This window comes from Lolium rigidum, chromosome 5 (assembly GCF_022539505.1).
Source record: "Lolium rigidum isolate FL_2022 chromosome 5, APGP_CSIRO_Lrig_0.1, whole genome shotgun sequence".
In the NCBI taxonomy this organism is placed as follows: Eukaryota; Viridiplantae; Streptophyta; class Magnoliopsida; order Poales; family Poaceae; genus Lolium; species Lolium rigidum.
Genome location: NC_061512.1, coordinates 256,966,623 through 256,977,490, shown reverse-complemented (window position 1 = coordinate 256,977,490; position 10,868 = coordinate 256,966,623). Strand labels below are relative to the sequence as shown.

The 10,868-nt window shown below is 47.6% G+C and overlaps 1 long non-coding RNA gene across 1 annotated transcript; it reads left to right on the top strand.

Annotated features, from left to right (window-relative positions):
* Positions 1–2,685: 2,685 nt before the first annotated feature.
* Positions 2,686–3,923, top strand: LOC124652016. Its single transcript, XR_006987548.1, has 4 exons — positions 2,686–3,046; positions 3,135–3,216; positions 3,311–3,394; positions 3,876–3,923. It is a non-coding gene; the product is annotated as an uncharacterized LOC124652016 (long non-coding RNA).
* The last annotated feature ends 6,945 nt before the right edge of the window (positions 3,924–10,868 follow it).

The window sequence follows — 10,868 nt, the reverse complement described above, 5'->3', positions numbered from 1 at the left end:
TATTTAGGTAGAGAATTTTATGCTGATACATTTTCATATTTTTTTTTTTTTGGAGTTATATTTTATTTTATAAAATTCTTGGAAATTCTTGTTTAAATGGGTATTTTGGGAAATGCCCAAAATACCCCTCGGCCCCACTTGTCAGGAGACCGAGCTGGTTAGGTTGGACCAGCCCAGTGGGCTCGGTCCAACCGACCCGGTCGTTTCGTCGTCCTCTACCCCGCAACCCTAATCCCCTTTCGGGCTCCGCGACACCCGAATCGCCTCCGCCGTCGTCGCCCTGCTCCGGCCGCCTCCGGCCATCATCGGCGACGATCCGATGTGGATCTCGGACCGCCTCTCGACGGCGGACCTGGTGGTCCGCGTCGATTTGACGCTCGCTTCCACCTCGACTCTTCCTCAACGCATCTGCGCCTCGGCCGCACGGATCCGCGGATATCCGCCGTTCGTCGGCGTCCCTGGCGCCGTGGTGATGCCGTGGAGATACCGGCGTTGCGGTGATGTGGCGACCAGGCTTGGCTTGGCCTCGGCGCCGCCGTCGCCGGCGTGTGCCGCCGTGCCGCCACCGGTCGTGTTCATCTCGCTTCGCCTGTAAGTTTCTCCTCCTCTTTCCTCCTCTATTACCCGGTCTATCTTCTTTTCTTCTCCCTTCTTCGTCTAGCTCGGCCATTGGCCGACTTCTCCCCGTGGAGATGCTTGCCCGCTCTCGCTTGTGCTATGTTGCTCGCGCTCTGCGTGTGCTACTGCTCTGTGTTGCCTGTGCTGCCTGTGCTTTCTGCCGCTGCCATGGATTGCTAGCCGCTATCGCTATCTTGCTCCCGACTCTCCCGTATGAGCAATTACTACTCCCGGCTTGATCATGGTGCATGATCCTTGCCTTTGGCAAGTGCCGGTGTTTACGGTATGTCTGTCTACGTGCTATAATTCATGATCATGCTCAATTGAGCATTTTACTAACTTGGCAACTCCATCCCTTGATGGAGTGCTTCGGATACAATTGTGTCGCTCGATGTCATTATCTCGTGATGCAATTGTTCGGTTATATGATTGATTTCATTATCCGTCCATGTGTTAATGCTTAGAATGAGTTCTAACATGCGAGTAGCATGCTCTAACAGGCTTTAATGATCTTGTGAGCATCAATAGCCGATCATTATATTGGATACCGTTGCTCGTGGGTTGCTTGTTACTTTTCTCTGTGTATAAGTGTGGCACGGATCATTGCTGGTGCTTGCTCAAGCATCGCTGATGCTTGCATGGATCCTCCGGATCATGTGCATGATTCCAGTGACTTGGTTACTTATATAATTCATTTATCTGTATTACCCTACTTTGTTTGATGGATAAATGAGATGAACTGCTTGCAGTGATGATTCTTGTGATGAACTTAATGGAGCTAGAGGGATGCCAACAGTGGTTGGGGACCCTAGCTCAATTTTGAACCCAAATCTGGGTAATGATATTTGTGCTTGGCTTGGTGGTTTGGCTGTTTCAGTGGTTGAGGTAACCTTGACGACAATTCATTGCTCGTTTAGGTAGCTCCCACCCCAGTGGGCTTGCTATGGCTTAGTGAATGCATCACTGGTTATTTCTTTGTGGGATTTCCAGTGATCTTTGGTGTTGACAAACAAGAATAGACACATATTGTCTATCTGTCTGATGGTGTAGTGGCTATAGGTGCTGAGTGAAACTGGTTAGCTAGATAGGTTCATCCCTTGTTGGATTTCTTTGATTATGTCACTAGTTTGGCATAGCCAATGTTCCCGTGGTGCTTTCCTATTTGTTTCTCTCTTGTTCACTTGCACCAATTTGGCCGGTAGCCATATGATGACTCACATATAGGGTTTCTACCCTTGTGGTGTGATTGAGATCATGCTCGTGCAATTTATGAGCAAAACCATCTGGTTTGCTCATGATGAATTGTATACCTCACTCCAGCTCCTAGATTAAAGTGTTGTTGTAGAGGTTTTGCTTCTGGTGATTTGCTTGGCTTGCCCTGCTCCTCCTTGTGGCTTGTGATTCTTGATCTGTGTAGCGACCCAGGAAAATACCCCTATTAGATTTTGCTTGTTCCTTTTCTTTTGTGCATCCTCATGACATCATGCATCATATCATCCATGTTTTCACTAAATAAAATTATTTTATAAAGCCTAGATATTTTGTTTTCTTCTCATATGGGTTATATAATAAAACCCTAACCTCTAACCAGGCCCAGCTCTTCCCTGGCCCTTTCTTTTTCCCCCGGCGGCCCAGCTCTCTCCTTCCTTTCTTCAGCCCAATCCGACCCACTCTTTTCTTCAGCCCACCTTGATCTGGCCTAGTTTCTCCCTCTATCCATCTTTAGTTTTATTTGGCCCAAACCGAACCAGCACCTTACCTTGACTTCCACCGAAGCAGCCCAGCATGGCCCCTTTTCTCTCCATCGAAGGGGTAAGTTTTCCCTGTCGTCTTCTTGGAAGAGCACGAGAGGAGCGTGTTCCTTTTCCCTCTGCCCGACGTCATCCTCCACCACCACGGTGCCAACTACTCCCCCTCCCCTTTTTAATCCCTCTCAAGCCACAGAAACCCTAGCCCCTCTTCCTCCTACCGCCGCCATCAACTTTCCCCTTCTCCCTATTTTTCATTTTCTCTTCTCTGTGGCTCACGAAGAAACATCACCCCCACCATATCGACATGGCACCGCCTCCACAGACCGCCCCCCGCCGTTCTAAGGGCACCGGCAGATGCGCCTTGATGTCCTCGTTCTTCACGCCGGAGGAATCGAGCTCAGACGCTCCCAGTCACCGCCAATCCCGTCGTTTCTTCTTCGTCTCCGGTAGCAAAATTGGACGATTCCGGCCGCCACACCCTTCTCCGGCCTTCGGCGTCTGCACCATCATCTTCCTGGTGATGTTCCCGTTCCCCTGGACCTCTTCTTCATCCCCGTCTTTCTCTGGTTCGATCCAACGTCGGTGACCGTCGTTTTGTTCCGCAGGACCTCACCGCCGGTGCAGCTCCGGCGACTCCTTGGTGCCGGCTTCGCCACTCCCAACTTCCCTGCATCAAGGTGCAACTCCGACGCCCTCCCCTTGCCCCGTCTCGGCCGTAATCGCTGGATCCATCCCGGACTTGATCTCCCTCCGCCATGGTTGCAGGTGCTGAAGCTCGTTTGTTTCCTGAGCGGGTTCTAAAGGCTGCATCTCGCCCTATTGACACGATCAGAATCATAGCCTACTGGTTTGTCCCTTGCTCCTAATCCGATGAGACCTGAGTTCAAATCTTGATGACTGCGGATTTAACACCCCTTTTTGTTCTCTACTTGTTGAACCAGATCCAGCACCTACTGGGCCTCGGCCCGTTTTCTCGCCAGCTTCTTCGATGCTGAGCGCGTGGCAGGCCGCTATCCGCTGCTCAGGTCCAGCCATGTTCGTCCCATGCATGTTTCCTTTTTCAGAAAATAAATATATCTTGTATAATCCGTATCTCATGATCCGTAACTCGGAATAAAAAGTATTTTATATGAATTTTGATCAGAAAAATATGAGGAATCTGAATATGCCATCCATATAATTGTTTGCATCCCGCATCATGTGGTTCCGTTATAGTTTGCATCGCACTTAATAATTAAACGCGGAGTATTTGGGAATTACCGACTACGGTTCCTCGCTCCGATTAATATTGAAGTAGCTCACCTATGCCATGTTATGCCATGTTAATCAACACTTAAATTTGTCGGTAGAAATGCAACTCCAACCTTAATTGTTGCCCGGGGTTCCGACTCCGATTAATTGGATAAGTTGCATCGCATCATAATTGCCATGTCATGCATATCATCTTGATCATGCTGGATCTTCTTTATCCGTAGTAGTAAGATGTGCATTCGTTGGTTGTTGTAGCGATTTGCTTCTTCCCGGATAGGATCACGAAGTGGTGTGGTGAGATACGACAAGTCCTCCGGATGTTCCTCGACAAGCTTTAACAGGCAAGCATTTTCCTTATACTCCTGCCCCTGCAGAAGTCGCTCACCTATTTTTATTTTGCCTTCTCCCTCATGCTAGCTTTAAGTTGCGTTCTTCTCACGTGTCCCTTCCACTTGTTACCTCAAGCAGCCCATATTGCCACCACCAACCACCAACCTCCTACAGCTGTTGTTTGGTTATCGGAGTCTGCCTTGCGAGTCGTAGTGCATGCTAGTGCTTTTTATACCTTGTTATCGTTATCTCTATCTTATCGGGTTATCAGCTGGGGAACATGACACATGGTTTATGGTTATATCTGTTGGAAGTATCATGGTTACTTGTTAATAGTTGTTAGCGAAGGCATCGGTGGGTCAGCTGATCGTTTTGTGACGGCTCACTTGTGTTTCTTTAAAACCTAGGACCCCGAGTTCTTGTTATCTGTTTCGAGACTGAGCGCTCTAACCACACGTGGGTATGCTTATGGGTCTCCCCTTGACCACTGCCGGAATCTACAGCTTTGTCCGAGTGGCCACAACTAGTTTGCAATGTTTTATCATTTGTTGTTTGCGTGCATGCCGACTGTTACTTATTTACTTTGGGAAGCCCACGGGTGCCTTGTATCCCTTGTTTACGGTATACACGTATAGGTCGCGGAGCCGCTGCGAAGTGGTTTATCGCCCCGAGTGTGTGTTTAAACCACCTAGTACGCTGGCGCAACAGCTAAGTCCGTTTCGGAGATACGGCCGGACTTCGATACGGGTTCAACTTGGTTAGGTGGGTTCCTGGACATTGTTGTCGTGAAGGAGAGTGCGAGCCGTGATATCCACCTGTCGTAAGTGGGTCGAGCGGTGCGTGTGGGTACATTTGGGCAACCCCTGCAGGGTGTACATCTTATCGATAAGCCGTGTCCGCGGTTATGGACGACTTGGAGCTGTATGACTTGACCATAGACAACTTGCACCTGTTGTTTATTAATAATAACTTACGTAGTAAGTTAGCACAACTTAAATAATAACTGGTTAAAACTTGACAACCGTGTGAGTGCCTTTATAAGTACTTCCTTGCGAGGGGGGAACACATCGGCTGTGTTATGTTTGCAGAGTATAGAACTGTTAGTTTATGCGCTCTCTCACCTTCTACGATAGACGACTTGTTGTAGAGTGTCTCTATAGGTTTTTAGTGCTTGCGCGCTGCCGCTTAACCCCACCATATTGCCTATGACGTTCCTCTTGCGTCCTCTAAGTCCCCTGCGTGCCTCAAGTACAAAGGACGGCGGTTGACGAATGCTTATACGTCTTGAAGTCTTGTTAAGTACGAACCCGTACTTATTGCTCGCTTCTACGGGATATAGCCAGGGCGGTATGAAGATATGTTCGATGAAGACGACGTTAGCAAGGTTACCCTTCCGGCTTGGCACAGGCGGGGTTATGGACGCCATTGGTTATCTTCGGGACTCTTAGTCCAAATTTGTATCTTGTCCGTACTCGGACGTATTTGATCTTCTGTATGATTTGGATCTTTGTATTGTATATTTGTATCTTGACTCGTTGGAGTCGTTATTGTAATATATGTCTCTTGTGGGCTCTATTTTAATCCTGTTGTAATGTTACCTCTCGTGATTGATTCCACCCGCATCGCGTGCATGCTTCGGCGTGTACGAGGCGCTTGGTGGTGCGTCTCCTAAAATCGATATCGTGCGGATTTCGGCGGATTCGCTGGGATCCTCATGGTACCGGTTTTGGGGCGTCACAAGTTGGTATCAGAGCCTCAGGTTGACGGTACCCCACTAGTCCAGCCTTTAGGATAACCTTGCCAACGGTCGCTGAGTTTAGAGTGTCCAAACTATTTTCTAAAATTCGTTGGATAGATCTAATTAGCTCTGCATTTTTCTCCTTACCTCTATTCTTTCTTATCTTACCTATGCGAGTTTTGAATCTTCTCTTATCTTCTTCTCTGAGTATTAGGTTCCGACGTGGAATGGACGATCTTTGCCCTTCACCTATTAGGTCCGATCTTCGGAGGATCCTGACGGAAGCACATCATCAACAGTGGAACAACGACTTGTTGTTGGTGGTGTCGACGAGAACAAGATGGAGCACGAACTCTTGTTAGTGGTGTCGCAACGATCTACACAACGCATGAAGACTCGATAGTTTAACCATTTCCCCCTTAGGTTGACGTGGAACCTCGGGGCGAGGTTCCTTGTTAGTGGTGTCGATTGTAGCGACCCAGGAAAATACCCCTATTAGATTTTACTTGTTCCTTTTCTTTTGTGCATCCTCATGACATCATGCATCATATCATCCATGTTTTCACTAAATAAAATTATTTTATAAAGCCTAGATATTTTGTTTTCTTCTCATATGGGTTATATAATAAAACCCTAACCTCTAACCAGGCCCAGCTCTTCCCTGGCCCTTTCTTTTTCCCCCGGCGGCCCAGCTCTCTCCTTCCTTTCTTCAGCCCAATCCGACCCACTCTTTTCTTCAGCCCACCTTGATCCGGCCTAGTTTCTCCCTCTATCCATCTTTAGTTTTATTTGGCCCAAACCGAACCAGCACCTTACCTTGACTTCCACCGAAGCAGCCCGAGCATGGCCCTTTTCTCTCCATCGAAGGGGTAAGTTTTCCCTGTCGTCTTCTTGGAAGAGCACGAGAGGAGCGTGTTCCTTTTCCCTCTGCCCGACGTCATCCTCCACCACCACGGTGCCAACTACTCCCCCTCCCCTTTTTAATCCCTCTCAAGCCACGAAACCCTAGCCCCTCTTCCTCCTACCGCCGCCATCAACTTTCCCCTTCTCCCTATTTTTCATTTTCTCTTCTCTCGTGGCTCACGAAGAAACATCACCCCCACCATATCGACATGGCACCGCCTCCACGGACCGCCCCCGCCGTTCTAAGGGCACCGGCAGATGCGCCTTGATGTCCTCGTTCTTCACGCCGGAGGAATCGAGCTCGGACGCTCCCGGTCACCGCCAATCCCGTCGTTTCTTCTTCGTCTCCGGTAGCAAAATTGGACGATTCCGGCCGCCACACCCTTCTCCGGCCTTCGGCGTCCGCACCATCATCTTCCCGGTGATGTTCCCGTTCCCTGGACCTCTTCTTCATCCCCGTCTTTCTCCGGTTCGATCCAACGTCGGTGACCGTCGTTTTGTTCCGCAGGACCTCACCGCCGGTGCAGCTCCGGCGACTCCTTGGTGCCGGCTTCGCCACTCCCAACTTCCCCGCATCAAGGTGCAACTCCGACGCCCTCCCCTTGCCCCGTCTCGGCCGTAATCGCTGGATCCATCCCGGACTTGATCTCCCTCCGCCATGGTTGCGGGTGCTTGAAGCTCGTTTGTTTCCTGAGCGGGTTCTAAAGGCTGCATCTCGCCCTATTGACACGATCAGAATCATAGCCTACTTGGTTTGTCCCTTGCTCCTAATCCGATGAGACTCGAGTTCAAATCTTGATGATCGCGGATTTAACACCCCTTTTTGTTCTCTACTTGTTGAACCGGATCCAGGCACCTCATCGGGCCTCGGCCCGTTTTCTCGCCAGCTTCTTCGACGCCGAGCGCGTGGCAGGCCGCTATCCGCTGCTCGAGGTCCAGCCATGTTCGTCCCATGCATGTTTCCTTTTTCGGAAAATAAATATATCTTGTATAATCCGTATCTCATGATCCGTAACTCGGAATAAAAAGTATTTTATATGAATTTTGATCAGAAAAATATGAGGAATCTGAATATGCCATCCATATAATTGTTTGCATCCCGCATCATGTGGTTCCGTTATAGTTTGCATCGCACTTAATAATTAAACGCGGAGTATTTGGGAATTACCGACTACGGTTCCTCGCTCCGATTAATATTGAAGTAGCTCACCTATGCCATGTTATGCCATGTTAATCAACACTTAAATTTGTCGGTAGAAATGCAACTCCAACCTTAATTGTTGCCCGGGGTTCCGACTCCGATTAATTGGATAAGTTGCATCGCATCATAATTGCCATGTCATGCATATCATCTTGATCATGCTGGATCTTCTTTATCCGTAGTAGTAAGATGTGCATTCGTTGGTTGTTGTAGCGATTTGCTTCTTCCTGGATAGGATCACGAAGTGGTGTGGTGAGATACGACAAGTCCTCCGGATGTTCCTCGACAAGCTTTAACAGGCAAGCATTTTCCTTATACTCCTGCCCCTGCAGAAGTCGCTCACCTATTTTTATTTTGCCTTCTCCCTCATGCTAGCTTTAAGTTGCGTTCTTCTCACGTGTCCCTTCCACTTGTTACCTCAAGCAGCCCATATTGCCACCACCAACCACCAACCTCCTACAGCTGTTGTTTGGTTATCGGGTCTGCCTTGCGAGTCGTAGTGCATGCTAGTGCTTTTTATACCTTGTTATCGTTATCTCTATCTTATCGGGTTATCAGCTGGGGAACATGACACATGGTTTATGGTTATATCTGTTGGAAGTATCATGGTTACTTGTTAATAGTTGTTAGCGAAGGCATCGGTGGGTCAGCTGATCGTTTTGTGACGGCTCACTTGTGTTTCTTTAAAACCTAGGACCCCGAGTTCTTGTTATCTGTTCCGAGACTGAGCGCTCTAACCACACGTGGGTATGCTTATGGGTCTCCCCTTGACCACTGCCGGAATCTACAGCTTTGTCCAGTGGCCACAACTAGTTTGCAATGTTTTATCATTTGTTGTTTGCGTGCATGCCCACTGTTACTTATTTACTTTGGGAAGCCCCTGGGTGCCTTGTATCCCTTGTTTCTGGTATACACGTATAGGTCGCGGAGCCGCTGCGAAGTGGTTTATCGCCCCAGTGTGTGTTTAAACCACCTAGTACGCTGGCGCAACAGCTAAGTCCGTTTCGGAGATACGGCCGGACTTCGATACGGGTTCAACTTGGTTAGGTGGGTTCCTGGACATTGTTGTCGTGAAGGAGAGTGCGAGCCGTGATATCCACTGTCGTAAGTGGGTCGAGCGGTGCGTGTGGGTACATTTGGGCAACCCTGCAGGGTGTACATCTTATCGATAAGCCGTGTCCGCGGTTATGGACGACTTGGAGCTGTATGACTTGACCATAGACAACTTGCACCTGTTGTTTATTAATAATAACTTACGTAGTAAGTTAGCACAACTTAAATAATAACTGGTTAAAACTTGACAACCGTGTGAGTGCCTTTATAAGTACTTCCTTGCGAGGGGGGAACACATCGGCTGTGTTATGTTTGCAGAGTATAGAACTGTTAGTTTATGCGCTCTCTCACCTTCTCTGATAGACGACTGTTGTAGAGTGTCTCTATAGGTTTTTAGTGCTTGCGCGCTGCCGCTTAACCCCACCATATTGCCTATGACGTTCCTCTTGCGTCCTCTAAGTCCCCTGCGTGCCTCAAGTACAAAGGACGACCGGTTGACGAATGCTTATACGTCTTGAAGTCTTGTTAAGTACGAGCCCGTACTTATTGCTGCTTCTACGGGATATAACCGGGCAGGTATGAAGATATGTTCGATGAAGACGACGTTAGCAAGGTTACCCTTCCGGCTTGGCCCGGGCAGGGTTATGGACGCCACTGGTTATCTTCAGGACTCTTAGTCCAAATTTGTATCTTGTCCGTACTCGGACGTATTTGATCTTCTGTATGATTTGGATCTTTGTATTGTATATTTGTATCTTGACTCGTTGGAGTCGTTATTGTAATATATGTCTCTTGTGGGCTCTATTTTAATCCTGTTGTAATGTTACCTCTCGTGATTGATTCCACCCGCATCGCGTGCATGCTTCGGCGTGTACGAGGCGCTTGGTGGTGCGTCTCCTAAAATCGATATCGTGCGGATTTCGGCGGATTCGCTGGGATCCTCATGGTACCGGTTTTGGGGCGTCACAATCTGGTTCAGTGGTGAGTTTGGACAGGTTGAACAGCACTGGCTGTTCTTCTTGTTCTAGCTGTTCTTTGTGTTCTTACCCTTTGGAGATCCTGTCGATGAGCTGCTAGGGTTTCTGGCTTTGAAAAGGTTTTATATGATCCCTTGTTGGCTCCTGCGGTCGACGAGCTTGGCCTGGTCATCTTGGTGACTCTCCCCAGTCTGTGTGTGCTTGTTGAGCATGCACACCTGCTCGGCAAGCGTGTGGCTGTGTGTGTGTGCACCTTATGCTCGAACTTGGTTTGGAGATGATCGGCTCGGCGAGCTGATCCATATCTGCTCAATTTCATTATTCTTCTAACCTCGCCAAGTGGTTTTACCACTTGGCATAACTTCTCTTTTGTTGTGTTTATGTGCGGGGATCAAGAATGGATCAAAATGGACTTGGAGTTCATCATATACAAGATCAAATGAAGATGATCTTGTAGAATTTAGTCTAGGCTCATTAAGTTGTAATTTTTCTTTATTTTCCTTTCTTCTATTCCGCCCATTTATGTAATGTGTTGTATTATTCTTTTATTTCACTTTTGGATATTGTAATGACATTGTAATTTGTGTGATGATCAATAAAGCTCAAAGTTTTCTCTAATGAGCTTTACTTTATTATAATTGTTTATCTTGTTTATTATTGGTTATTTACTTAATGAATTTCCTCAATTGAATTACTTAAAGTAATTATTTAATGTTTGAATTTGAATTTCAAATTCAACCTTGGTTTGAATTCAACCATGTTATAACATTTAGAATTCAATCATGTGAACTCTCCCCTCTCTTCTCAAAACCCTAAACTAGTGAAGTGAGAAACAAGTTTGTCGCACTCTCGAAACCCTAACCCTGTAAGGTGTCGAGAGAGAAACTTGTCCCCCTTCGATGCAGTTTTTGTTTAAAAGCGCGAAATTTCCCCAGAATTTACTATGTAATGCACATCCCTTTCTAAAATCTACCCCTCGATCGTCTCTAAACCTGGGACATTACAGCCTTTCCCCCTAAAGAAAACTTCGTCCCGAAGTTGTGGTT